Source organism: Falco punctatus, assembly GCF_963210335.1.
Source record: "Falco punctatus genome assembly, chromosome: 4".
NCBI lineage: Eukaryota > Metazoa > Chordata > Aves > Falconiformes > Falconidae > Falco > Falco punctatus.
In genome coordinates, this window is record NC_137583.1 from 96,043,142 (window position 1) to 96,068,840 (window position 25,699).

A 25,699-nucleotide genomic window follows, 5' to 3' on the forward strand; every position below is an offset into this window, starting at 1 on the left:
TATATTTATATTGAGATAGAATCCAGCACTTATGCTCCACAGTAAATAGAAGCCAACATTCAGTAAGCATAAAATCAAATCTGAGGCTGAAAAGAAAACAATACAATTAATTTTTTACTGCCTATTCATATTCCTCTACCCCTCAGTTACTACATCAGTAACTTTTCCTTATCCACTGATAAGTCTCCAAAGAAAAGTTGAACATTTTTTTATTCATATAAAAGCCCTCTGTCTAGCAATGGTATTTCCCTCTGCTTAACATTTAGAGTGCTATAAATATTCTGTTATATATGACATTAACAAGTTTAAAAAAATTTCTTTTAAAACCAAAGGCTAAATTTATCTTTCAGTGTACTTGTCAGACCAGTTTGATCATGCGGCTGTGTTGCCTGCACTGCCTAGTGTCATTCCCCTTCTTCCCTCCACTCCCCACAGAACTGACAAATTCCTCCTGGCCTCTGGGACATGTTCTCAAACTTTTAGGGTCATACGAGTTTCACAGAGAAGGGCAGGCAGGCAAAGCCCAAGCCACTGCTTGTACTGAGGCAAACACAGGTAAGAGCTGTTGTCTGTTCTTTTGGGTAGTGGCCAAGCAGCCGAGCAGTGCATGCAGTGCTCTCAGCTAGCTAGCCCCAAACACATCTCCTCCGTACCTGCTGCGAGCACCAGAGATGACAGGGAGGGCACTGTGGGGCTGAAGCAAGCAGACACAGGGTAAAAGAAGAACCAGAGCAAAGCCATTCTGCTCTTCAGGGACTAATGAATTTGCTATAATACCAAATGCTTTAGGCTCAATCTTCCTATTTCCAAGTTAGCACAACTGCTGTTGGAAAGCATAGAGTACTTCTAAATAAAATAAAATAAAAAAATAATTAGATATTAGTCCATATTTTGCAAGGGTGGAACGTGCTATAGTCTAGCCCCGATCTCTTCTTGGGAAGAAGGTCAGAGTACTGGCCTCATGCACTTCTGCCTTTCCCCTGTGCTGCGTCACCATGTCTGCAGTCAGCAATCATGGGTATTAGGCCTGGGACTAGACGTCTTGGACATCTGTCAAGTACAACCCCCACCCCTCATGTGCTTTCTCTATGCGGATCTTCTCAGCTGCAGCAGACATGTCCTAGACTTTTTCTGCACCTCATCTTGCTCACATCCAGCCTCCAGAACCCCCCAGGCTGCAGGACTTAAGGTTTCTCGGGCTAATCTTCCCATGATGACATGTCAGAAAATTTTGGATTCACAGACTTAACAAAGAGTCCTTCCATCACATCACAGTCTCAAAGCAAACAGATGGTTACAGATATCTGGAAATTAGGTGATCTGTCTTCCAGTACATATTGGTCATACTTCAGTGCCTCCTCCTGCCTTGTGATAGCCCAGGCAAGCCTATACTAGTTCAGTCCAGCAATCACAGTCTCAGCCTGGTCTCCAAACTACCAGTTCTTGACACAACCCCTTCCACAAGCCTGCTAGGATTACTTCATTATTAATGAATGTGACATTCTTGTTTATAATTTTCAAATTAGTTTGCCTGCAGATGGGCAACAGACACTTCAGCACAAAAAATTTGGATGCCATCTACTAGTTTACCGAGGAGCAACTTATCCTGAGACATAGTCTTCCTTACTTTTTGTTTTTCTTGACAGCTCCCAAATTAAACTAAATATTCTGGGAACCAGGTCAACATACAGTGCATGAACAAATCCCAGGAGCTAGAAATCACAAGTGAATATCTTTAAAAATCAGTCTTATTACAAGCAACACAAAAAGTGCACAATATTAAAAAAGGAAGTAAAAACCCCAACTGGCAAAGAGAACACATGGAAGAAAATAAATTTTAATATTCTTCTTGAATTTCAAAGAGGGGACTCCTTTCCAAATCAGGTTAGAACAGGACAGAAGGCTAATGCCATATAATTATATTTCTAGTATTTTCAGTGGACCTTTATGACTTATGCTAAAAAGCCTTTTCACCCTCACAGACAAGTTGTTGAAACTTGAAGGGAAGACAGTAACTTCAACATCAGCTTCTTATCATACGGGTATTTCTCATCTCACAATGTCAATATTATTATTTCATACAAACTGTCACAGAAGTGGAAGAAGGTATTATGAGAGAGGAATTTGAGTTCAAGTATTAAATAATAAATTCTAGTATTTGTAAAAAGTTTGAAAAAAGGAATGCTGAGGGGAATCTTCCATACACTGATAGGAAAATCAAGCTTCCCAAGAGACAAGTACAGCTTCTTTATAGTCATCATCTACAGAGGCCCTACTCCTTCTCCCAGTGGATCTTTACGTCCTTTTCAAGCTTACACCAGGTTTTCAGACATCCTGAGCAGACCAGGTCAACACTCAGACTCTTTGGTTGAGAAATTCTCAATATCTTTGTTTGTCTTCTTCAGAGAAAGAGTTTTTTGTTAAAAGAAAATTCTTGTGAATAGGTGCTTGGTTTTTCTTATTTTCTCAAAATTTTCATTTTTGAAATTCTGAATTTGCTACAAGTTCTGATAGTTTTGTTCAGAAATAGATTCTAATTATTACTGTGTTCGAATATTACATTGTGAGATGATAACTGAAATTTTCCTATTTTTCTATCTTTAAAGCCAGCCATTTAGTGCTAATCATAATATTTTATATTCTTTTTCTCTTTCAAAGTATTTTATGTCTGTATAATAATTAAACATGTTAATATAAGACAAGACACCCAACTTGGAACTGCAAAGTAAATGCCTGAAATCATTAAAGAGAACTTAGCTATGCCATCAGGCTTGGACGTATCATTAATAAAAATATCTCAATATAGTGAAAAATATAAATGTTACCAATTTAGGTTTTAATATGTATTATGATGGCTAGAGTTCACTAAAAATCATACTGGTGTGATATTAATATACAGATTGCCATAGTAGCTGCTGTCCCTGTACTTTCAAGAGATGTTAGACAGTGATTCATTTATCCTGAATTTACTGCCAACGCCTCAGTCATTTTCTTGCAAAAGTCCCAGTTTGCTGCTTATGAGGAGAGTTATCAGGGGCAATATGTTGCGATCATTATGGGCTTTCCGGCCTGTATGGCGCAGCTGGTAGGAGCAGAGCAGGCACTCAGCTCCGTGCCAGTGACGGCCATGGACCTGTCGTACAGCCAGGCAACAGCCGAACACACCAAAAAGTGACAGTAACCCTGGAGCTGCCTGTATTCTGCTGGACTGCTGCTTTGCACTTGTTTTGGCCTGGTATGACAAATGTTCTTCCTCTGTGACAATTCTCCCATTGCAAGGTAGAGGCAGGCTGCTCTTTCCTAATTCACTGCTGATGGTGGGAAGTTGAGGCGCTCCCCTCGTAAACCATCTAGCAACTAATTTGTTAACAGCTGACCAGATCTCCTCTTCCTGTGCTCCACCTCTAAGACATAAACTCACTTGATGGATTTTATTACGTGCTGTAAACTTGCCCAATTTTCATTTCCCCCCTGTGTTCATTGTTCTGCAGCATTTCACCTTTCCAGGGGAGGGGAGAAAGGGGAGCACAATGTAATGTGGTTTGATTTAAATTATTACCCTGGTGCCTGGTTTCTTTGAGATGCTATTTTCCCTGCCTGTTCTAACTGCTGAGCACAATCGCTACAGCTCAATTATTAAAGAGATTCTAAAAATAGTGCCATGCAAAGCTGTCTACAAAGAAAAATCATTCAAACACAGCAAGAGACATAGCCCGGGCAGCAAGCTTTCACCATTATTAGCTCTTTAATTCTTTCTCTATTTTTTTTTCTTTCCTTTTTATGTTTTGCTCTCTTCCGTCTACCTTTCCAGTCTTTCCTTCAGCACAGTAAGAGGGACTGCCAGGACCTTCTCTCTGCTACCCTAGAAATCTGCATTAGCTCATACACACATTGATGTGATGACGGCATTTCCTTTTCAGTAAATACCAACGTTCACTAATTCTCATTTTGAGAGGATCATTAGCCTGCGTGCAAAGGAGTATAGCCAAAATAATAAATAAATAAATGCAAGCGCTAGTATTTCTAGCTGTGAGTCTTTTCATGCACTTTTCAGCAACGCTCAAAACAAGGGCATGGTTAACCATCTGGAAGCCTCAGAACTAACATTTCCCTGCCAGGGATTTTCACAAGGCTGTGATTCACTTGATAATTCCTATTTGGGAAAGCATTTAAGGCTATAGTTAAATCTCTAATTAAGCACAGGTGAGCACTCCCCTCAAGGAAGGTGTCTCTTATTTTGAATCACTAGGTAGGAGGGGAGGTAGGAGGGAAGGTGACTAGGATATCTGAGAAGGTTCAGCTTATAGTTGACGTGGACATTCTAAATCCTGGCTACTCTTTCAAAAGATATCTGTAAGGATAAATAAGGAAATTAAGGCTGATATAAAATAGTGATATGCTAACCTCTTTTTTGTTGTAAAAGTTTCCCAAATGATTTCAAAACAATAGCAATTACATTCAGATATAGAGTTGTGGGAGGAAGAAAAAGCAGAGGAGGAGGGAAAGACAGGAGAAAAAAGCTAAAGGCTTTTTGGCCCCCACCGCGAAGCCTGGATGGATACGCACTATGTGTACATATGCCTCTTGCTCCAAGGCAGAAGCCACATCACTGTTTCTACCAGCCTCAGCAGGAGCCTTTTAAGCAGAACACTGGTGGGATCACACCAATTTCACCTCTGGTGAGAGTGTGCCTCTGGTTGGAAAGAAAATATCTTCCTCCCCCTTCCCATCTACATCAATTCTACATCCCATTAACATTCAGACTAAATCTGCAGCTACAACCTCTCCAGCAGGCTACACTTTGCAGGAACGGCTCTGCCACCAAAGCCGTGAGGACTGCAAAAGTGTCAAGGGACTTAGCCTGAAAATTAAAATCCAGGGGCTATCAGCTTAGAGGTTGTGTGGTGCATGCAGGACATAACAGCAAGGAGTGAATATAAATCTTGTAGTAGTGACAGCTCTGAACCATTTTACTCTGCTTTTCACAGTGAGCTTAGGTGGCCATACACCACTTTCACATGCCCTGTCATATACAAGAAGGGTGTTAACTGCTAATGTCAACAGTGTGAAGCTGTTCAGGAATTTTTCTGCCAGCTTTTGCAGCAAAGCAACCTATTTAAGGAGCATATGATCCCCAATACTGTGCCTCTTGTTTGTCTCTAAAGTACGAAAAACAGATGAATAGTCATACACATCTTGTAAGAAATTAATGCCCATAGTCATTCTGACCTAGATGCTGTCAACTGAATACATACGTCTCCAAAGCAAAATATAGAAAAATACAGGCTCTTTGAAAGTTGCTTCTGTATAGTCACTGGGTCTTTACCAGGTTTTAATACCAATTTCGGCTATCCAGACTAAGATAAAACCACAGGAAGAACAAACATTTACTAGAACAAAATACATTTCACGTTCAAACCGGTCATTTGGGATGTACAGCTGCCATCATGAAGAATATCTGAGTTTACCACAAAATGAAATTTTAGGTGAATTCTTTTTTTTTTTTATCAGGAAACAAATAAAAAGAACAGCTGATTATTTTTTTTTTCCTTTGGTCAATTACACATGAGATATTTTGATCAGACTAATTATTGCACGGTGATGTCTAAACAGTAGAAATGAACACTTATGCGAGGAGAAGCTGGATAGTAAACTGTTTCTATATAGCCTATATGTTTTAAGTTCAGCAGGTGACTTACACCATAGAAGAAGCAAAGCATTGAACCTTAAAGCACAAAACTTGAAATTTACCTCCTCTCAAGAGTATCCAAAGTAACTTGCACAACACTGCCACAAGCACCAATACGACATGAACAGAATCTCCCCCTCAGGTTGACTTTGTCTTAAAACATGATAATTATTCCACCTTGAGTTGAAAAAATGCGCAAAAGAGCATTACAAGTAACTGAAAATATAACATCTGTGCAGTACTGCTGATTAATAAAAATAATAAAAATCAGATATAAAATATATCATCACTTTGTTAATGACAGATTGCTCTCTTTAATTAAACCACCATAACTAATTATTGGCACTTCCTTTAAAAAGGGAGAGTTTGCCAGAGGCACTATAAATACCAGTAATTCACTCTACAAATACAAATAATTCCTTTCTATTGTGGTTTTTGGCCACCTGACTCATGTGCAAGTGGAAGCGCCACTTGGTCCATGCTGCCAGCAGAGAGGGGGAGCTGGTTTGAGCAAGGCAGCAAGAAGAGCTGGTGGCAGAGCAGGGAGGGGACAGAGGCAGGCAGCGCAGGCAGGGGTGGGTGGCTGCTAGTCAGCTGGTAATGCCGAGAATGAAGAGACATTTTACACTGGTTGTTGCACTGATACACAAAGAGCAAAACACATTTTCAGCCTGAATGGCTTCAATGAGATCAGGGAAAAGGAAAACGCTCAACATGTCTCCACAAAGAGGGAGCGCAGCGAGTAGCACAATGTGCCGCAGCCACTGTGAGCCTGCGCCAGCACTTGCTGCCAACCTCCTTGGAGACATGCTGAAGCTCCCTTACATTTCAAAGGTGCAGGGCAGGCAGCAGCAGAATTGGGTTCATGACATCTCCCCTGTATTTACATAGCTAATACATCGCTGAATGCCATCGGCTTCCCTCCTCTTGCCTGCCATTCAAGTCCAGCCATTAAGCACTGAATGAGCTAAAAGTAGCTAATCTGCAATACTTTTCACATGCCATAATTTAGTATGATTTGTTGAAAGTGGCCTTCTTTGACAGCCTCATTTACTGTAGAGATGTAATGCCTTTCAGATGTTTATTGTGAGCAATGTACCCGCACAGTAGCATCAGCCTTTGCTGATTTTATTATTGCCCTGCTGGAGGAACACAGATGTATCCTTCAGGTTTTATGAAACTCACAACGTTCTTGTCAATTTAAGGATGAAAGACCTAAACCAGCAACACTCCACCTGGGTATTTTATACATGATCTATCCTATTTCTCATACTTCCTTCAGAGACTAAGTTTGAAAATAAGAAAACAAAGCTGGGAATCGCTCTCACAGGGAAAAGCTGTCCTATCGAACCCACGCACGCGATATGGAGCCCAATATTCTGCCCCACTCCCTGCTCACAACTGTGTGGAACTCTACATCAAATTCCCAATAACGGTCGGGGAGGTGTTTTTTGAGGCTTTTTTTTTTTTTTTTTTTTTTTTTACAACTGTCATTAATCCTAAAGGAAAACAAGCTACAGAAAAGTGAGAGCTTTATTTTTAAAACTATAATTATTATTTTTTGGCAGTGTCACCACAGCTGCTGCAGGCTGCTCTGGGGAAGGCGGAGCATGAGAAGCCAAACACAAGGTTCGCTGCCTGCACCTGGAAACAGTTTAGCTGCAAAGAGCTGGATTCTTGTTCTGCTCAAGTACGATACACCTGCATGGGACCCCCGATGGGGGAGCAGACAAAGTGCTCCAGTTAGAAACTTCAGGCTGCTGGGAGCAGTGCTTTGCCTGCCAAACTTTTGGGAGAATTGTGCCTGCTCTCCAGGCAATGTGGAGGTGGGAACACCAGCCTCCAGACCTGCCTTTTCTCCTGTACTCCACTGCGGTTCTTCATTCGCAGGCTGCTTTCCATCCAGGTTGAGTAATGCTGCATTACTCTCTTAATAAGCTATACAGAGGAGGAGACCCCAGAAAGATTTTTCTATAGCTCAGTTTTCAATTTACAGACATATATCCCGTTCTCACAACATGGTTAGCAGAGGAATTGCACGTTGTAGGATCACAAGTTAAGGGAGTGCAAAAATAACCACCCCAAAACAAATGGAAAAAAGGAAAACAAACCAACCCCGAACTTGTCACCATTAGCTAATGGCTATGATATTTTAAGGCTGAATGAACTATGCTGGCTGCTCATGCATACAAAACCATAGAAAACACTTGACAACAATGAGGTCACTGAAGGCACTTTAGGCAGAGCAACCACAGCCTACAATGCTTGGCACATCTCACACAACCTGGCTGTTTGCTGGTCTTTGTCAACCACGGAATTAAAGGTTTCTGTATAGATCCTGGAATAAATTCATCCCAGCTGCAACATCAGGGATGAATTACATCTGGATTTTGCACATATTTGGTAAACTGGCACTCCAAAGACTCTACTTGCATTTAACATAATGTGGATGTTTTCAATCTCCCAGGCTCTAGATTGTAAAAGGAAAAATAAAATTTTAAAAGTATTTCGGCACCTTGCAGTGTGAATTTTCCTCTGTTTTCCACTCTTTTTTTTTTTTTTTTTAATAGATAACATCTATTTTAAAGCATCCAGGCCAGAACTATGATCAACAAACACAATTAAACACTGCTTCAGACTGAGGCATGTGCCAGATGGCAAACTGCCCCATATAAAGGTACTTTTAGTCTCTTTCTATTTATCTCTCTCTGCCTTGAAGTCTTCAGTATTAAAGAGCAATGAGATTTTGGGACAACTGGGTAGCATGCTGGGAAAAAGGAGCAAAAGGACCATTTTATTTTCTTGGCATACTCTATCTACAAACAGGTTTCCTACAATAGAAGGAGAACAAATGAGGAACTTCAGTAGAAAATGGACAGCTAAAGTCTTATATAAGGGACTATTTATGTCTGAAAAAAATCAAACTGAAGTAAAAACAGCATCTGAAATAAAAAATGTGAGGGAAAATTTAAGACAGAAAATGATTTCCCAATGTTAATACTTACCATGTCAGACAGAACAACTCACTTTTTGATGGTATTTTACTGCAATATTCCAAGCTATGGAAAATACAAAGTTTCATTATAATGATGATTGCTGATTCTTTTCTTTATACCACTACACCTGCCAGCTGAGTGCTGGGTAAGCACAGGTGAAGAATCCAAGCTTGTAAAACAAAATGAGCTTTTTAGCAGGAGATCTTTTTCCATGAGGTAGAGACTGCCTTATACCTACTGACCTTGGGCATGTGGGCAGTCTTCCCACCACTTACACCCTTTCCTCCAGACTCCAGAGACTACTTCTGGCTTCAGCGGTTGTTGCTTGGTGTCACCTGCAGGCATGAGCGGACTCTCTTACCATGGTCAGAGGTTACCAGAGCATCACTTGCCTTAGCGAAATGAGTTTTATCACTGTTGGGTCATCTGATGCTTCTTTTTTACCGTAGCTTGTATGTCTTCAAACGGGATTCCTTGTCACCTGCATGTTCTCACTCATGCCCTCTCAAGCCAGGTCAACTGATGGAGACTGCTATAAACCTACAGTTGCTTTTTCTGCCATGTTCTTTCCTGACCCTGAAATCATGGCTCTTTCAAATGACCAGTATCCCGCTGCAACTGGGACTGTTGCCTTTAACCACTGAGCTTCAGCAAGTACAGCGACAGCTCAAGACCACAGCACTGCCAGCTTCAGTGCCTCCTGCAGGGCTCCAAGTGCCACATTCTTTACAGTCTCATAAACCCCATACGGCTCTTTTTCTAACTATATTTTCATCAGTGCCGAGAAACGTCCCTGTATTCTGTTAGGCTGAGCAGGATCCCAGCAATTGGTCTCCTTCTTCCTCTGTCAGAGAGATTTTGGATTTTATGCTGAGATTAGTCCCATCGCTACCCAGCAGTGAACAGTACTCTTGCCCTTCAGCTGTGATAATCTCCAAATAATCCAAGCTATCCTGTTGCTTTATCATCTGTCTGCATATGCCTATTTGCCTCAAAGTGATTCTCTTGGCCATTACAAGTGCCTGGTAGCCCAAGCTCTGCCACATTATCCAGAGCTGCTCCAGGCAGTATTTGGTTTGCCTGTCAGTCGTGCTCCCTGCTTTCCTCGGGGTCTCACCTGCCAGCTCACACTTCTACGCCTCATGTACCCCATGATGAAGTACAGCATGACTAGACTCAGCATCTCTCAAACTTCAGGGAGAAAAGGCTTTCTAAGTTTTCTAAACTGCAGGTTACACTACATCCAGACGGTTTCCCAGAGCCTCCTTCAAGCTCTGAGATCCTTTTAGCGAGCTCCGCATACGCGATCCTCACCTCCCCAGCTGTAAATGCATTTTTTGGAAATCTGTCACGCTTTTAACACTTTGCCAGTCTCCAGACTGGCAGATGCCGATGCTCACAGATTAGCACAAAAACAGCAGAGACCTGGAGGCTGGAAGGTAGTTCTTGGGTTTCATCCTAACGCTCTGTGCAACCCTAATTGGGAAAATACGTCACAAGGATACTGGGAAAATGCATTCTTCCTTGCATAGCATATGCTACTTAAATAAAATAAATAGATAATAACCCCCATGCTGCATACCAATAAGGCAGGGTATACGAACGTGACTGAAGGAGCCAAACGTTTAAAGTGAATATGCCAGTAAGGGGGAACATCAACCTGAGCTGAAGGGAAGCTGCTGGCTGGATGATAAACACAGGCACGGCCCTTTCCTTCAAACTCAGCGTAGCCCTTGGATATTATAGCAAACTCTTGCCTTCACATGATGAAATCCTGAGCCTGGGTGGGAAGGGAGGGGGAGAAAGGAGCTGCTGGGGCAGGGAGGGAGGGGGATGAACCACAGTGCCTCTGAGTACTGCTAAAGTGTAAAGACATTAAAGGGCCATCAGCAGCTCACCAGCAGAACCCTGCATTTATTACAGCATAGCAAATTTTCAGAGATGAGCTCCTTTCGTTTAGGTCTGCAGCTGCTTCTGACATCTCCCAGCTGAAAAGGGCTGAGCATTCTCACAATATTAAAAACTCAGCTTCTTTTCCTCTTGAAACTGTAGAGAGGAAGAGCAATAAAAAAATGAAATAAAATAAATAGCCTGCTGTGTCCTGCCTGTTTACTCTCAGGCATAAAGACTGTATCAAATTTAACACGATGGAAAAACCGGAGCCAAAGATTTGTTTCTAGAATCCATGCTCTCTCCGAGTGTATGTAAGCCTTATAAAATTGAATATGTGACTCTGATCTTTACAGTAATGCTGTGAGTCATCCACTAATGGTCAGTCTCCCCCAGTTAGAACTCATTATGGGGCGAGACTCATTATAAATAAATCCTTTTATCAGAAGAATTATATTCCCTCTGCTTGTTCCAGGTGCCTAAATAGCCAGGGTCTAATTAACTAATGATGCTGGCCATACTGCAAACCCTGTTTACAAGATGATGATACCATACATGTATGCAACATCCTCTGGCAGCAGACCAGGCAGCACACATACAAGATCGTGGCTTTAAAAGATCATTTTCCATAGGAACAGGTCAGAGATGACACAGGCACCACATTTGTCATGTAGGCAGCAAGTAAATGAGACTGCACTGTACAGCAACCTATACATACACACAAAGTATATATTAATAGATCAAAAGATGACTCTTGTCCCTACACCACTCTGCTTTCACTGATGTAGGCTGGCTGTTAGGCTCTGCAAGCACCTTGCCTTGTTCATCAACACTTGTTGCATTTACAATCTTAATGCCACAGAAGGATGAAATCAAAGAAAACACCACAACTTTATCACAAGGAAGCAGTATCTCTCGACTGGAAACAAATTGCCCAAGGGGTCTGACCGATGCCTCCAAGCAGAGGAATGTTTTTGAATGAAACCAGGCAAGGCAGGTGTCTAAAGAAATGTTTGATGCTGGATTATATGGTCTAACAGAGTAATGCCAGGCAAATTAGAGACCCTGCCTTTCTTTTCTTTTTTTAATAAATTCAAATGTACGATATTTAAATAGATACCTATAGAAAAGATTAAACTAAGTGGAAAACACTTTCAGCTATAATGTAAAAAAGAAACTGTGTGATCTACAAGCAATGTTAAGATGTGCTAGTCAACACCAAGTAACAGCTGTTCTTAAGGTTTAAAAACAGAACCGATTAAAATAAGTATTCCAGCTATTGCAAAAAAGACCAAATGAAAGAAAAAAACCCAGCACTGTGTGCTATTGACATACCAGAGGAGAATATAGAAAATAAACTCAGAACTGAAAAGCCAGTAAAATAGGATGTTAAGTGAATTTTTAGAATTCTGTGCCTTGAGAAAGTCAAGAGCATTTTTGTTCCCAGTAGTCAAGAGCATTTTTGTTCCCAGTTCTGAATGAGAACAACACTTCAGCTTTTTCTCTGAAATAAATCTGGAGCTTTTTCCCCAAAAAATCTGGTATCTCTGTTAACAAAGGCGAGAAGACCAGAGTGAAACTGAGGAATCAAATCACTGTCTTCTCTCCCAGACCTCATGGAGGCAGAGTGGGAAAACCCCGAATGTTGTGGTCCCTGCTTCACCTGACATGTGCCTGGGTGGCTCCAGACAGGTACCATGTCCCCAGTCCTGCTGGGGTTGGTGGGCAGATTAGGATAAGGCTGGGAGAAAGTGGTGAGGGTGAATAACAGGTTATGGAAACCACTGCAGTCGCACTTCCTTTCACGAATCTGCTGTCCTCTGGTCTGGCAACCCACTCATTATAAGGAGGTTTGGGGGGTGAAGAGAAAGAGCATCTTAGTCTTTGAGATTATCCTCTCATTCAGTGCAAGAACTGCATGGACGGTAGGTGCCAGGCAGGGCAGATCCTGACATCTGTGTCTTAAAAGCCACCCTCCTTCTGGAGGCTGATTCAAAATGCATTTTACATACGTACACATGCAAGGGTTAGGAGGGAGGTATGACAAGAAGTGAAACGTGCCATAATCTTCCTCACCCAGATCTCACCAAAGGAAACAGACTCCCAATTCAAAGAGGCAGATGCACAGATGCAGCTCTCTAGAGCTACATTGCAGATACAAGTGTTTTTGCAAAGAAGCAACAGAAGGCTTGGTTATTCTGGGCCATCTTCCTATACTGCTGTTTAGGAGTAGTTTACATTTCTTCAAGAAATGAAAGCGCTTTTAAAGTATTTTTTTTAAAGAAGCTGTCAAACTTTGCAACTGCAACTTCTCTTTCCCTCTCTTCCTTAGTTGATTAAAAGAGAAAATCAGGGAAAAAAACCCTAAACTTTTCCCAGAATAAAATGAACATTTTTTCATGTTTTCTAAAAAAAACCCTACATTGCTTGCCTTTGGTTTTGGTTGGTTTGTTTTTTGTTTGGGTAGTTTGTTTGTTTGGTTTGTTTTTTTTTAATTTCCTGTCTTGCAGAAGAGGAAATCTACATTAACCCATCTTTGCTGACATTTTAGGCCCTGGAATGCCAGAAAAATATTAGTGGTTAATTTTTCTAGCTTTCTTGTTTGTTTAAAACTCTTCATTACTGGCATATTAGTCAATGTCTGAAATGTTAAAACCAGAATAAAACATAGTTTTTCTTGTTAAAACAACAAATATGTGAAATTTTAGTGCCAAGGTCTTTGGCCACTTAACTATAGCACATTCACAGCTGCCATTTTTCCTACCCTACTACATAATTATTTTTGATACAGTTTATCATGTCAAATAACTATCTTTAATATTTAAGAATTATCTGACTGAAACAACAGTTTTTCACAATATGTGCTTTCTATTTTAACATCAGAACTCCTACTGCTATAGGTAACGCCTATGTGCTGAGAAGAGCTGACAAAGTATTCAATGAAGCATTTTTTTGAGAGAATCTGGCACTGGGTTTAGGTCATTTGCAGTGAACATTCTGCATCATTTAAAACATCTCACTGAAATTCACTTTTTATTACAAAAGATCCTTTTTCAAATCAAAGTGACTTTTCATTTCAAAATGGATGCTAATGGACAACAAAAAGAAATGAAAATAAAGGAATCCCTGAACTGACCACATGCAGGTTTCCCCCCCCCCCCCCCCCCCCGGTTTTGTAGATTCTTGATCCCCAAATGTTTCAAGTTATGCAATGTTTGTAAAACATTGTAGCAGAAACATTTGAATTATAAACATCAATATTACCTCAATTACTTCACAATTCTCGTAAATGTGAAAACAGTTCCCCTGCCTGCTCCATGGACCAGCACAGGCACCCTCTCCCAAGCAGAATAGGACCTGCTTGGACATTTGGAAATGTCTTGCTTGTTTGCACCACTAAAGAGAATCAAAGCCTCAGTACTCATACTTCTTTTTTCATTCCAGGGGCAGATCAAAAACATTCAGATTTCCTAAACAGATGGCATAATTTTCAATTGTGGCTGCACTGTCTGCATGTGTCCCGTACACTGTACAGATTATTCCACACAAGTGCTTGCTGGTGGCGGACGCAGCAGCCCGTTGTGCCTTTGTTCTGCTCCTTGGCACTTCCATAAAGGTCTCCCCTTCGGAGTAGTACAGGCTTTCTGTTGCATCTATGTCAGCAGCACGTGTGAAGCCCTGCCATGTTTTAATGGTGTAAATATGAAGGAAAGGCAAAGCAAATAGAATAATATATAGGGACACGCTCTCCCCCTGTTGCTATTGCCAAGGTACTATGCATTTTAAGCTAGGAGCGCCTGCTAGAAAGGTGATTTGAGTGTTGGGGTGTGTGTGTGTGTGTGTGTTATAATAGCAAATTATTATTTCGTTAAAGCATCACTTATACCCAGCATCTGTTCTGCCAGGTTTGCCAAGTAGATGTGTTTGCACTGTGGGATCCCTGCCCACCACCCGGACTATCCGGCTGGAGTTCACATCAAGGCACCACCATGAACCAGGTCCTCCTGGTCTGAGGGGGCACAGCCTCTAGTCGCTAAACTGAAGGGGTGTATTTGTCCAAAATAACATTCTTGATGTGTATTTTTTGAGCTCTGAAAGTGATTCGGGCTAATTGCAAATAGCAGCTTTGCTTCAGCTGGGATCTGTTTTCTGTTTTTTCCTTTTCTGAACACTGATGCAAGTTAAGCATATTCTGGGGACTGTCCACTTAGTATGTGCCTCTGAATGAGTGAAAGTAGTCACCTGTAGGTAGGAGGCTGTCCTGCTTCCTCAGAAGTGGTCCCTCTGCTTGTAGGGTGGCAGCCATCAGGCAACAGGGACAACATTGCATCTTAAGGAACAAAATTTACCTACTTGTTTTATAACCCACCGACAAAAAATAAATACCTTATAATCCAAAACCTTTTTGGATTAGTATATTGCAAGCAGGAAACACAAGGCAGAAATTGTCAGATGTATTATCTGAATAATTCAGCCAGCCCCTTTCCCTGTCTACGTAGCTCTCTTTGAGGAAAATGCTAAGATTAAGTTACTGAAGGTAGATTACCATCAATTTTATTGCCTGTGTCTGAATCATATGGTCACCCCCACAGTACTAAAGTAACTCAGGGCACTAAAGTCAATGGAGGTAGGCTGCTTTACGCCAGCAGAGAAGTCTTCCTATGCCTGCACCAATAATAGCTATGAAAAAAACCTTAAGTGGGTTTACTCATGGGTGAGGGAATGTGGGTGGAAACAGTTTCTTGGTAAATCTAAAATCCTGGCCAAGGATTCAGAAGGGGATTATTGTTACAGCGTCCTCTTATGAGCTGTGCTGAACTGAACTTGGTAGAAAGGTGTTAAACTTCCCTTTGCCAAGAGCACTTTGCAATAATCAGTTTATGAAAAATTTGATTTGGCAGCAAACTCTTGGCAGTTTCAAATCAACTGTACCTATTATACCCCAGTCACAAGTGGATGGGCAAAGGTGGCTCAGCACATCAGTCTCCCCTCCCCGGCCTTGAAATTTGCTCAGCAATGCTGGAGGAGGGAAAAAACAGTGTTGTGTAACTAGTCTCCAAAACCCAGACAGCCATTAAGGATTAGAAGGAGAAAAAAAGAAGTCAGAAACAAAAGACAGCCAGCTGCAAAGCTTCTGGAAAGAGCTCCCAGGTAGAAAGTCTGTTTGCACGGGCTTCCCAGGGTAAAGAAAACAGCCTGTGCCCTGTCACGACAAAATATTCACCCCGACTGGGAAAAATGTAAATGATGTTGAAGTGATAATGAGCACTCAAGTGGATTTCTTCTTGAAATGAGTCACAGCTGTTGTCAAAGCTCCATCAACCTGATCGCTGTAGCATGGTGAGGAGAAAGCTCTCAGGAATGCCACCTGAAAGCCTTTGCCATGGAAGAGTCATCCCACCAAGCCCAGGCAGGGGCCTAGCAGCCCAGAGCACAGTGAACATCTTCCCCATCCAGCTGGGAACAGGAATTCCACCTACCTCCTCTGGGGAGGAGCAACAGTTCTGCCCCACACAAACCATTGTGCTATGGTGCATTGCTGTGCCCTGTTAGTAGAGTCACAACTGTTTTTCCACTAGAAGGCATTACTGGGACCAGGGAGAATAGGCTGGAGAGGAGGCAGATGGTATTTTCTCTCTAATTTTGGTGTTTGAGAACAGAATTTGCACAGTTTGTTCCTCAGTCAACCCTTACTTTCAGGATAAAAAACTGTTACCTGCCAGAACTTGAATGGTTTTAAAACATGCAATCAAAAAAAAAAAAAAAAAAAAAGGAAAAAAAAAGCTTGCAGAGGGCGAGCTTTTATCTTGAAGAGCTACCAAATTTGCATTCCTGAGGTCTGATGCTATGGTTATTAATCAGATGCTTTGGGAATATTAAAGACTCTTTCTCACTAATATCAAATGTGAATGTCCTTTCTTCCTCAAGTTTTCCCAACAGATCTTTGAAGTCCTGGAGTTCCTCTCATTCTTAATACACACTGTGATTATCGTGTATCTGCAGAGGTCTTCTTTACACCTGGAGTTTTATATCTTCCCTTCTCCAGCATATCTCCTCTTCTTTTAGCTAGGGCTCTATTTCAGGTAACTGCTATTCTATAACCTAATTTGCCCATTTATATCGATACGTGCCCTGAGAAGAACAGAATTTGGAAGCTCAGCCTGACATCTGCTGTGCCCATCCTCTGCTAACTTACATGGCATTATCCTGTCATGGGAATCTGCAGCCTAAGTAAAAGCCCCAGCTGCAATTAAGTGAAATCTCCTGCTCCATTTGAGGTAGCCAAATGAATTTGTGTTGCTCATTCCCATCTTCCCAGCTGTACTGAGGGAGAGGCAAGGAGCAGATGAGAGTTCTAAGGTGCAGGGGCAACCCTTGTGCAGAATGAAGCTGCTCTTCTTTCTTGGTAGAGCAAGCTGGTTCCAATGTGCAGGAGCCTTTTCAGGGATAATGCTGTAAAGGGAGCATGAAGTAGTCTGCTGACAAAGTGACAGGAGAAATAATTCCCATAAGACCTGAGAAAGCCATGGAAAAACCTTTGGAAATACTAGGTGAGAAGGCAAATGTTATTCTATATATTCAAAACACAGGCCCCTGGCAAATCACGTTTGCTCCAGGAGCACCCGATGCCACAGCTGTGCTGACGCAGGAGTCCCTGGCTTCCTCAGGCCATGGTCCTCTGGCTCTCCCTCATAAGCACACACGCACACTCATTCACATCATCATCTTAATTAAAAAACTCCGAAATCCAGCTTCAAAGCATTCCCCCTTTTCCCACCTCACTTCCAACCAACCACCACTCACTCCCCTGAAGGTGTAAATAGGTCAGGTGTTTCCATAGCCACAGTGAACCAAACAAGCAGTTGGGGTTCAGCAAGCAGCGTGGGTTTTTTTTTAATTGTTCCAGTGCCAGGTAGCACGAGGTGTGTGGCACCACACTGACAGTACCTAACTACCTCCTCTTGTTCATCGGCAAGGTGATGGCTGCCACTGTCCCCTTCCCCCCTCAAACGTGTTATCTCCTGTGAGCTTCAACAGGAAGCTCCCCTCATGGGATAGTGCTGATGAAAAGCACATTTCACGTGGAAAATGTCTCTTCGCATTGCCACTGCAAGTACTAATTGCCAGTTCCAATGCAGCACTGAACCTGTTCACACAAGGTGTAATTAAGTTGTGACTCACTGCCGCAGGATGCTGCAGAGGCCAAAAAGTATAAAATAAGCTTAAAGGCAGACTAGACAAATTAATGAGGGACATGGCTAACAAACAGGGTGGTTGGAATGCCCCATTGTTAGCAAGCCCCTCCTAAAATTCTCAGTGCCTGAAGATGAGGAGCTGTAGACGGGAGAGGAGGTTTTGGTACTTATGCCCTATTCCTTTCCCAGAGTCCCTGCTGTTCCCCAGGATCCCAAGAGAGACAAACACATAGTCTCCCACCTCCTCACTCTGCGTAACAAACAGAAAAATTGGGATGAACTGTGGAGATGACGGCTCTGAATCTGAGCAATGCAAAGGTGCCTCTGACCTTAGTTAATGACCTGGAGGGGAACACCCAGGACACCAACGGGATCAGCCCTGAGCTGCGTTTGACCATTTGTCACAAGGCATTTTCTGATATCTGATTTTTTCTGTGCAGTGATTCATCTGGCTACTATGGTACAAATCAGTTTTCACTCAGGGAAAAACACCAGATCTTTCGCACATCACAGACTGAATTATTTGTCAATAAAATTGCCCATTTAAGACTGATTTATCTCCCTTTCCAGGGACCAGAGACAAGGATGCCTACTCTGGCTGGTGTTGCTCACGAAAGATCTGGCTGGAAGATTTTGCCCCATAACCTGTCACCCCAAACCACCCCCATCTCACCTGTGATGCTCACTGAAGCCTCCTTGCAATGAAGAAGAAGGTTTTACAAGGAGGAGCCAGACCAAGACTTTAAGCAGGCTGCCTTTGTGACCAGCCTGCCCGGGGAAGCAGGAGCCATACCTGTTTCCCCATCCTATAGAGCAGACATACCAACTCTTCTGCAAATAGTGAAGCATCTGGACCCCCGGTATGAATACTGCTACAAAATTAAAATAATAATTGAAATATTAATAATCTAAATATGCTATATGATCCTGGGATTTCAGTTCAGGGTCTAATGGCACGTGGTGGAAATATTGCAGCTTCTTGGGTCCCTTGTTTATCCTCTGGGCTAACAAAGGAGAAGGAGGGTCCACACCAAGACCTCCTCTCTCCTGTAACCAAACACAGCCCAAACCTCCACAGAGGGAGCCTCAGCTTTCCTGGCAGAATTCTTCTACTATAAGCTTACTCAGATACATCCTTCTCTAAAAAAAGAAAAAAAACCTTCTTAGTTATACTTCCCGCCTTTTGGCAGCCTGGCTTACCACAGGGAGTACGATCATATTGCCTGGGCCACGCTGAAGCCAATGGTGCCCTTGATGTCTGTTCAGTCATCTCAGCAAGATGGGGCCTGAAGCTCTTGGCCTTGCCTCCTGCCAGCACCACTGTCACAAATAACCGGTGCCAATCAAAGCAACAGCTCTTGCTCTTGCCCCTCCACGTGTCTTCTACTCACACAGCCAACGGGGCCTTTAAATACAGGGTGTTGTTGAGGGCCTGACAGACAGTTGGGAAGGTAACAACCAGCTCAGCTCTCTGCTCTTCGCCAGCTCATTGGCTTGACACTGCTCTTATACTCATGTGTCTACAAGCATGAAAAGGGAAAGGATTTTAATTTCAAGGCAAAATTCCTCAAAACTTAATTGTTATGTGAGGTTTTGTATTTAGCTTCCAGTCTTTTGCAGAAACCTGATAAACATAAGTACCCAGTTTGAAAAAATTGATTTTTTTTTTTTTAATCTCCTCAGTATATTTTTTTTTCCCCTAGTAGAGATTTTCTTGTTTAACAGCCTCAGATCTGGCATAATATACAAGTATCACCTTGTCATGACAAATAAGCTTTACTTACTCATTGGCATTAGCAATGTCCACGCAGCCCCAGCGTGTTGTTGTTTCAGCTCATTACTGCACTGTCAGCAAAAGGAGAGCTGTAGGGCTGAAATTCAACCCCAGATACGTGTGCGCTGTTTGGAGCTTGCAATGGGGAGCAGTGTTATGGGTGGCTGTAAAAATGTTCTTCGGAAAGTCAAAGAGGACATAGCATGGGTGGCAGCAGACCTGGTGCTCCCCTCTAACTTTTTCTCTCATCTTTAAGAAATAGGATCCCTCACCTGTTAAAGTGGGGATAATCATATTCACAACTAGTCTGTAAAGCATACAACATCTACAAATAAAAAGAACAGTAGCAGACCAGATAAAACTACTCCCATTAGTCAGCTGTCTTCTAGGGAATCTTTCTTTATGGCTCAAACAGATTCTTATAATTAAGATAAATATGATATTGGAACCAATATGTGTTGTATATAATTACCTGCAACACAACCCCTCCCACCCCATATTTCCTCCACCCCTATTTTTCTCTTATGTAAAACAGAGCAGTCTTGCTTATCAACTAGACCCAGCCCTATTAGGGTTATCTGTAATAGAACAAATATTTGATCATATGGTTTAGGGAAAAAAGGATTAATGAGGAGGCAATGTAATGCAATACTGTGGAAACTATATTGCAGGATTTAATATTATATACTCCAGTGGTCGGAAACTCCTGCATTATAATCTGGTGATGCCAGTGCTGCACTGAACAGCAAGTAATCCTAAAATCCAGTTAGCTTTGTCTTAGCGTACTGCAGCAGCACAGGAAATAATAAGAATCTATCAAGTCACACTGAGCTACCATAGTTATGGGACACGTTGAGGAAAAAAATCTTTTGTTTTGGAGACCTCGCTTTCTAAATGCCAGTACTCAGTAGGCCTATATAACAACTGTTGGGCCATTGCCTAATATTGTAAGTCAAATCAGAGGTCACTACATGCCTATTCCAAAATAGCCCTCCATCCCTGCCAAGCCCTAAGTCCCAGAAACCTTTATCATAGATGAGAAAATTGGGAGATATGCAATCAGGTGGACAAGAAGGCATTGAAATGACAAAGCTTCTAAAATTACAAATTATGAAAATACACGTAGTATGCCATTTAAAGTCAATGCTGATTTTATAAACACTCTCTTGAACAGTTCTAGTAATCCCCCTGTAGACACCAGCACCCCAGTTGGGAGGGGACATTAAATGCTTTTTTTGGCCCCTCCCTTATTGACTAACACCACCCATCCCAATTACCAGTGGCCCACAAAACCTCACATTTTTAGCAATGTAGGCTCTGGAGATTAGAGCTTGACTGTGTAAGAGGGCTCTTTTGGGGTGGTGGTGGTGTTTTTTCTGCAGTATAGTTGTCCTCTAAACATGGACAGCAGGATAGCTACCATTACATGGAGTGGGATTCTTGAGGGGGAAAAAGCCACCAACCCCCCCCAAACACTGAAAGTATTCTGAAATGCTTTGTACAAGACTCTAAACATCGAGGCTAGGCAGATAATTTTAGTGCTGTCATTCTCTGGCTGCTCACTAACCTTCAGACACATACTGGGGGGAAAAAAATTTCAGTATGACATTGCTTATGTATTCCCTCATTCCTTAGGTGTTTATAAGGAAAATAAAAAGGAGGGGACACTTTCACTGATTTCACTGGTTTTGGGTAAGACTTCTGAAGCTATCTTAAAATGTAAAAAAATATAGCCAGTGTATTCTCTACATTCCTGTTTTTGTCTGGTTTTTTTTGTTTGTTTGTTTTAAATAAGAAATAGTAAACTCTTTCTTGAACAATCCCTTCCAGATTGATAAATCAATTAACAGATTTCTTAATCAAAGAATTTACTAATTTTTTAAGGCTGCACCCAGGTGATATTTGTATACCCAGCAAAAACTAGCATGGAGAGCTTACCTAATTGACCATTGCAGCAGCAGCAATAGAGGTCTGTTTTCTGGTGTTCAACTAAAAATGAGCAAGAGAGAAAAATTCATAAAAAAAAAAAAAGGGGGGGGGGGGGGGAAGTAAAATACTATAGAAAATGGTAAACAGGAACACTTGAAAACCCCAGGGCAGAAGTTGAATCTGTGGTCCTCTGTATATTACCATGTATCACATAAAATGAGTCAAAGCCTGGGGCAAACTGTCTGACTGTCCCAATCCTCATGGCAGCCCTGATAAAGTGCAAGAAAAGACAGTGTTTTAACCATGGGCACAGTGGTGGGGCCCCAGCTCCAGATAGAGACATTAGACAAGCTGCAAGGGAAGCTGTTGTCTAACCTTAGCTATGACAACTGAGAACCTACCTACAGCTGCAGCAGTACTTGACTTGGATCTGGATCAGCATTAGATTACACTGTGTGCAGGAAACAGTGTTATTCATACCTGGGTATTACAAATAAGAGTCCCTGCTTCCCTACCTTTTTCCCTTAGAGAAATAAAGTCAGAAAGTATTTTTGCTCCAGCACGGCCTGGAGGATCTATAACAACATAATCTTATTTATTACCCATCATTGCTACGCAAACATTTCCTACTGTGTCAGAGCAACCATTTATTATATCATTTCTCTCTGAGGTCTCAATGTCATCCGTCACTGGTAGTCACCTACCCTGCTCCCACTCTGGGCCTTTGCACTGCATGGGCATCCACCACTGTGGTTGCCAGGGGCCTGGGCTGCTCCTGTTTTCCATTTCATCACTCTTCCATTACCACTTGACCTGCCAACGTGCTGCAAAGGGTTCAGTGAGGCACCTGCTTTATAAGCCTCCTCTATCAACATTCTTTTAATACTGGAGATGTCAACCTGCCTGTCTGGGGTACACCTCATCCCCTTCTCCCTTTGAAAAGAAAAGGATGGAGATTTCATTCCCTGTGAGTAACCGTGCTGCCGTATTGCCCTCCCCTCCATGCACACATATGGACACCTTTAGCCTGAAGACAGGGGAACATAGATTTTTACCTAACCTTTCTTAATCACTGCAGGGAAGAGGTGGGAGTGTAAGCAAAGGTGCAGTTGCCATTGTAGCAGCAAGGGAGAGGTGTCTGAACTCGCCACGAAAGTTACAAGGGAAACCTAGCATTACATCCGAAACAGACCTAGATTCAAATCAAAGGCATCTAGATGTAATCACTTATTGTAAGAACACATTAACATTACTCCAGTCTGCCAGTTAAGTTTATCAATAACAAGTGAGGCAAGAACAGGAGGCACCCAGACAACAACAGACTTGGCTCCATCTGGGTACGTCCTCCTCAGACCTCCCCAAAGGATGGGTCACGTAGGTCACTCAATTACCTCTACAACCTTCAGTAAGACCGTTCATGCATTTTTTTAATGTGTTTCCAATAATTTCCCCTCCCTCTCTGGTTTTTAGGAGGTGAGAGTTTGTAAACAGTACACAACTGTAGCTGTAAACAAACTTGTCTGGAAATTGCCTTTGCTCTGGGGAGCATCTGGTAGAAAATCTGTCCCAGTCTTCTCTTCCCAGTTTCCCTGGCAAACAGCTTTTCTCCCTTGCTCTTTGTCTCCAGACCTTGGTGAGGAGGGAACAGGCCATCATCAGATTTTCTGTGCCAGAAAGGGAAAGAAGTGTTCCTTTACAATTTCACAGAAGTGCAGGATTGTCAATATCTGACTGAGGGATACCTTGCTTGCATGCTTGGTTATCACCAGCTTCACCAGCAGTGGTGTCAGAATCCTAACAGGGTCAATTTTATGAGTAGCTAGGCCATGCCTTTGTATGTCATAGAAATCATATTCTCAAATGCATACATGTATATCTACTCCTAGGGCATAGGAAAAGGCAGATGTGTGTAATGGTTCAAGAAGCAAAAGAGATTGCCTTCCTCACTAGCTAGCTTCCTCACTCACCAGTGTATGCCATTAGAGTATATTCTTCTATTTCCTTAACATCAAAGTAAAATAACTCTGACCAGGTAGTGCGTTTACAGCAACTGCGGGGATTCCCATACTGCTTAGAAATATAACTAGATTTTCTCATAATATGTTGCAGTGACATTAAGAGCTACATGCCCAAGAAATTAGTAGAATGATGGGAGAGTAAGTTATGAGTATGCTGTACTACATAACGTAATACAGGAGCCCATAAACACATAATGTCATTTTCCTATGAAACTGATACATAATTTTAATTAAAAAAAAAGAACTGTGCAGATACAGCAATGACTGTATGACCTGCTTGGTATTGAAAGGTCAATTGTAAAACTTACTTCAATATGCCCTCTAACTTCCATCCAAGATAGAAGTCAGATCTGATTTGTGTACAAAGCAGGAGAAACATTATATTCTTCTCAAGCCTTTGTAACTCTAAGCATTTTCTCATAATGGTTAAATAAATAAATAAACTTTTTATTAATGTGCTGTCCTGTCCCCAGCACTGCTAGAGATCCACATGCTCATTTTTGCTTTCCTTCCTGGGTGCAAGATCCTTTGCAAGGCATCAGAACTGGCTCTCCAGGGACGCAGACTGCTGCACCTCTCCTGAGAGACTCTTAGCTGCTAAGTTTAGTGACAGTGAAATCCATTTTCACCTTGTATTAAAAAATGGCATCAAATTTGTAAATGGCTTCTCTGTGAGCTGCTTAGAGAGGCACTTTCAAAGTGGCAAATAAATTAATTTCAGAGGGAGGTGGCCATGTATTTTCCCTGTGCCTTGGTGTATCTCCCTTCAGCAAAACACCAGCCCATGGCACTGGCCCGTCCGTCCCTGTGCGGGAGCCCCATCCCAGGCACGACTGAAGCACTTGTTTGAGGCGCAGCACATTCTGCTTCATGTATCAAGAGAAATAGAAACCAGGGCGGGTGGATGGGGGGAAGCAGAGAGGGAGCCAGAGAAAAGCTTGTCTGGAAGCATGAGTCAGGGCGTTATGAGATGTATGGGATTATCATAGTTTACATAGTGTCCTCACTGCCAACCAGCCACGTCAAGTCCCCAGCACGGTGTTGGCGGTGGAGAGGTCACGGGTAGCGGAACGCTAATGGTGTTAGAGTAGCCCAGCGTCCTCAGTCAGAGGCACCAGCCCAGGAAGGGTCTCGCTCCCCCACCCCACCCCGAGACACTACGGTTCCTGCAGCAAAACGCTTCTGGTGCGCTTTGAGGCCCAACCACACACACACAATTGTCACACATAGCACTGAGAAAAGGCATTGTCTGTCTTTGTTGTCAAGAGCACATTCAAATTTTAATGGCCTCAACCAAAAACCTCTCCTGGAAGAGACTTAGACCTGGACTGTGCCTAGAGACACCTGACACTTGAGAAGTTGGAGCTTTTTCATCAGTTCCACATTGCATTTATTTGGCCCAGATAGCACTTATTTATTTCACAACTCCCCAAGATTGTTTCATTGTTACCCATGGATGGAAATAGTGAGGACAGTGCAGATCCAAAGCCTGCCACCATCAAGGGAGAGATTCCCACTGATTTCAGTGTCATTTGCACAAATTCAACTCTCCAGGAGCGCTGCTGGGGCAAACCTTCTGCCCTTGGTAGTGCACCAATTCAGAACAGAAATCACTGGATTTCAGACAAGTCTCTTTTTTATTATGACTTTTCCCCTTAATTTAGAAGCAGGAGCAGTATCTGGTTTCCCGCAAACAGCAGACTGTCACACTGCAGACAGAGCCTGCTCGACTCCCTAAGCAAACCTGCCTTGCTCTGTCCGTGAGCATGCACGTAGGCACCACGCGGGCGCACACCCACATTGTTCAGCAGAAGTCACACTGAGGCACACAGATCTCTTCTGATCTGCCTGACAGCCCTGCCTCACCTCACACAATCAACGGCACACAGATCTCTTCTGATCTGCCTGACAGCCCTGCCTCACCTCACACAATCAACAGAGAGGAGTCACATAAAGAGAACAGGACACTAGAAATGATCCTGTGAAGCTTTAAGAGCCTTTCAGCTCCCTCTTCCTCTCTCCAGCCTTTACACTAAGTAAACACCACCTGGACATTTTGTTGGTCTTGCCAAAACTACTATGGTTTGGGGTCAGGGGGTGAGGGGGTGGATTGAAAAAAAAAAAAAGATGGGAGACTTTAAGGTATTATACCCAAGCAGACCCTTTTAGAGCAAAGCAATAGCACTTCTTCTCCTCCCCACAAGTGC

The 25,699-nt window shown here is 42.4% G+C and overlaps 1 protein-coding gene across 17 annotated transcripts in view; it reads right to left on the reverse strand.

The window, feature by feature from the left end:
* The window catches only part of ARPP21 (cAMP regulated phosphoprotein 21), a 206,354-nt gene that overhangs the window by 178,476 nt on the left and 2,179 nt on the right, over positions 1-25,699 (reverse strand). Inside the window, exon 2 of one of the 17 annotated variants that reach the window (XM_080387137.1) lies at positions 21,484-21,534. The exons of the other annotated variants lie outside the window; for them this stretch is intronic. The gene's annotated coding sequence lies outside the window, so the exon portion shown is untranslated. The remainder of the gene's footprint in view (positions 1-21,483; positions 21,535-25,699) is intronic. 17 annotated transcript variants of the gene reach the window in all.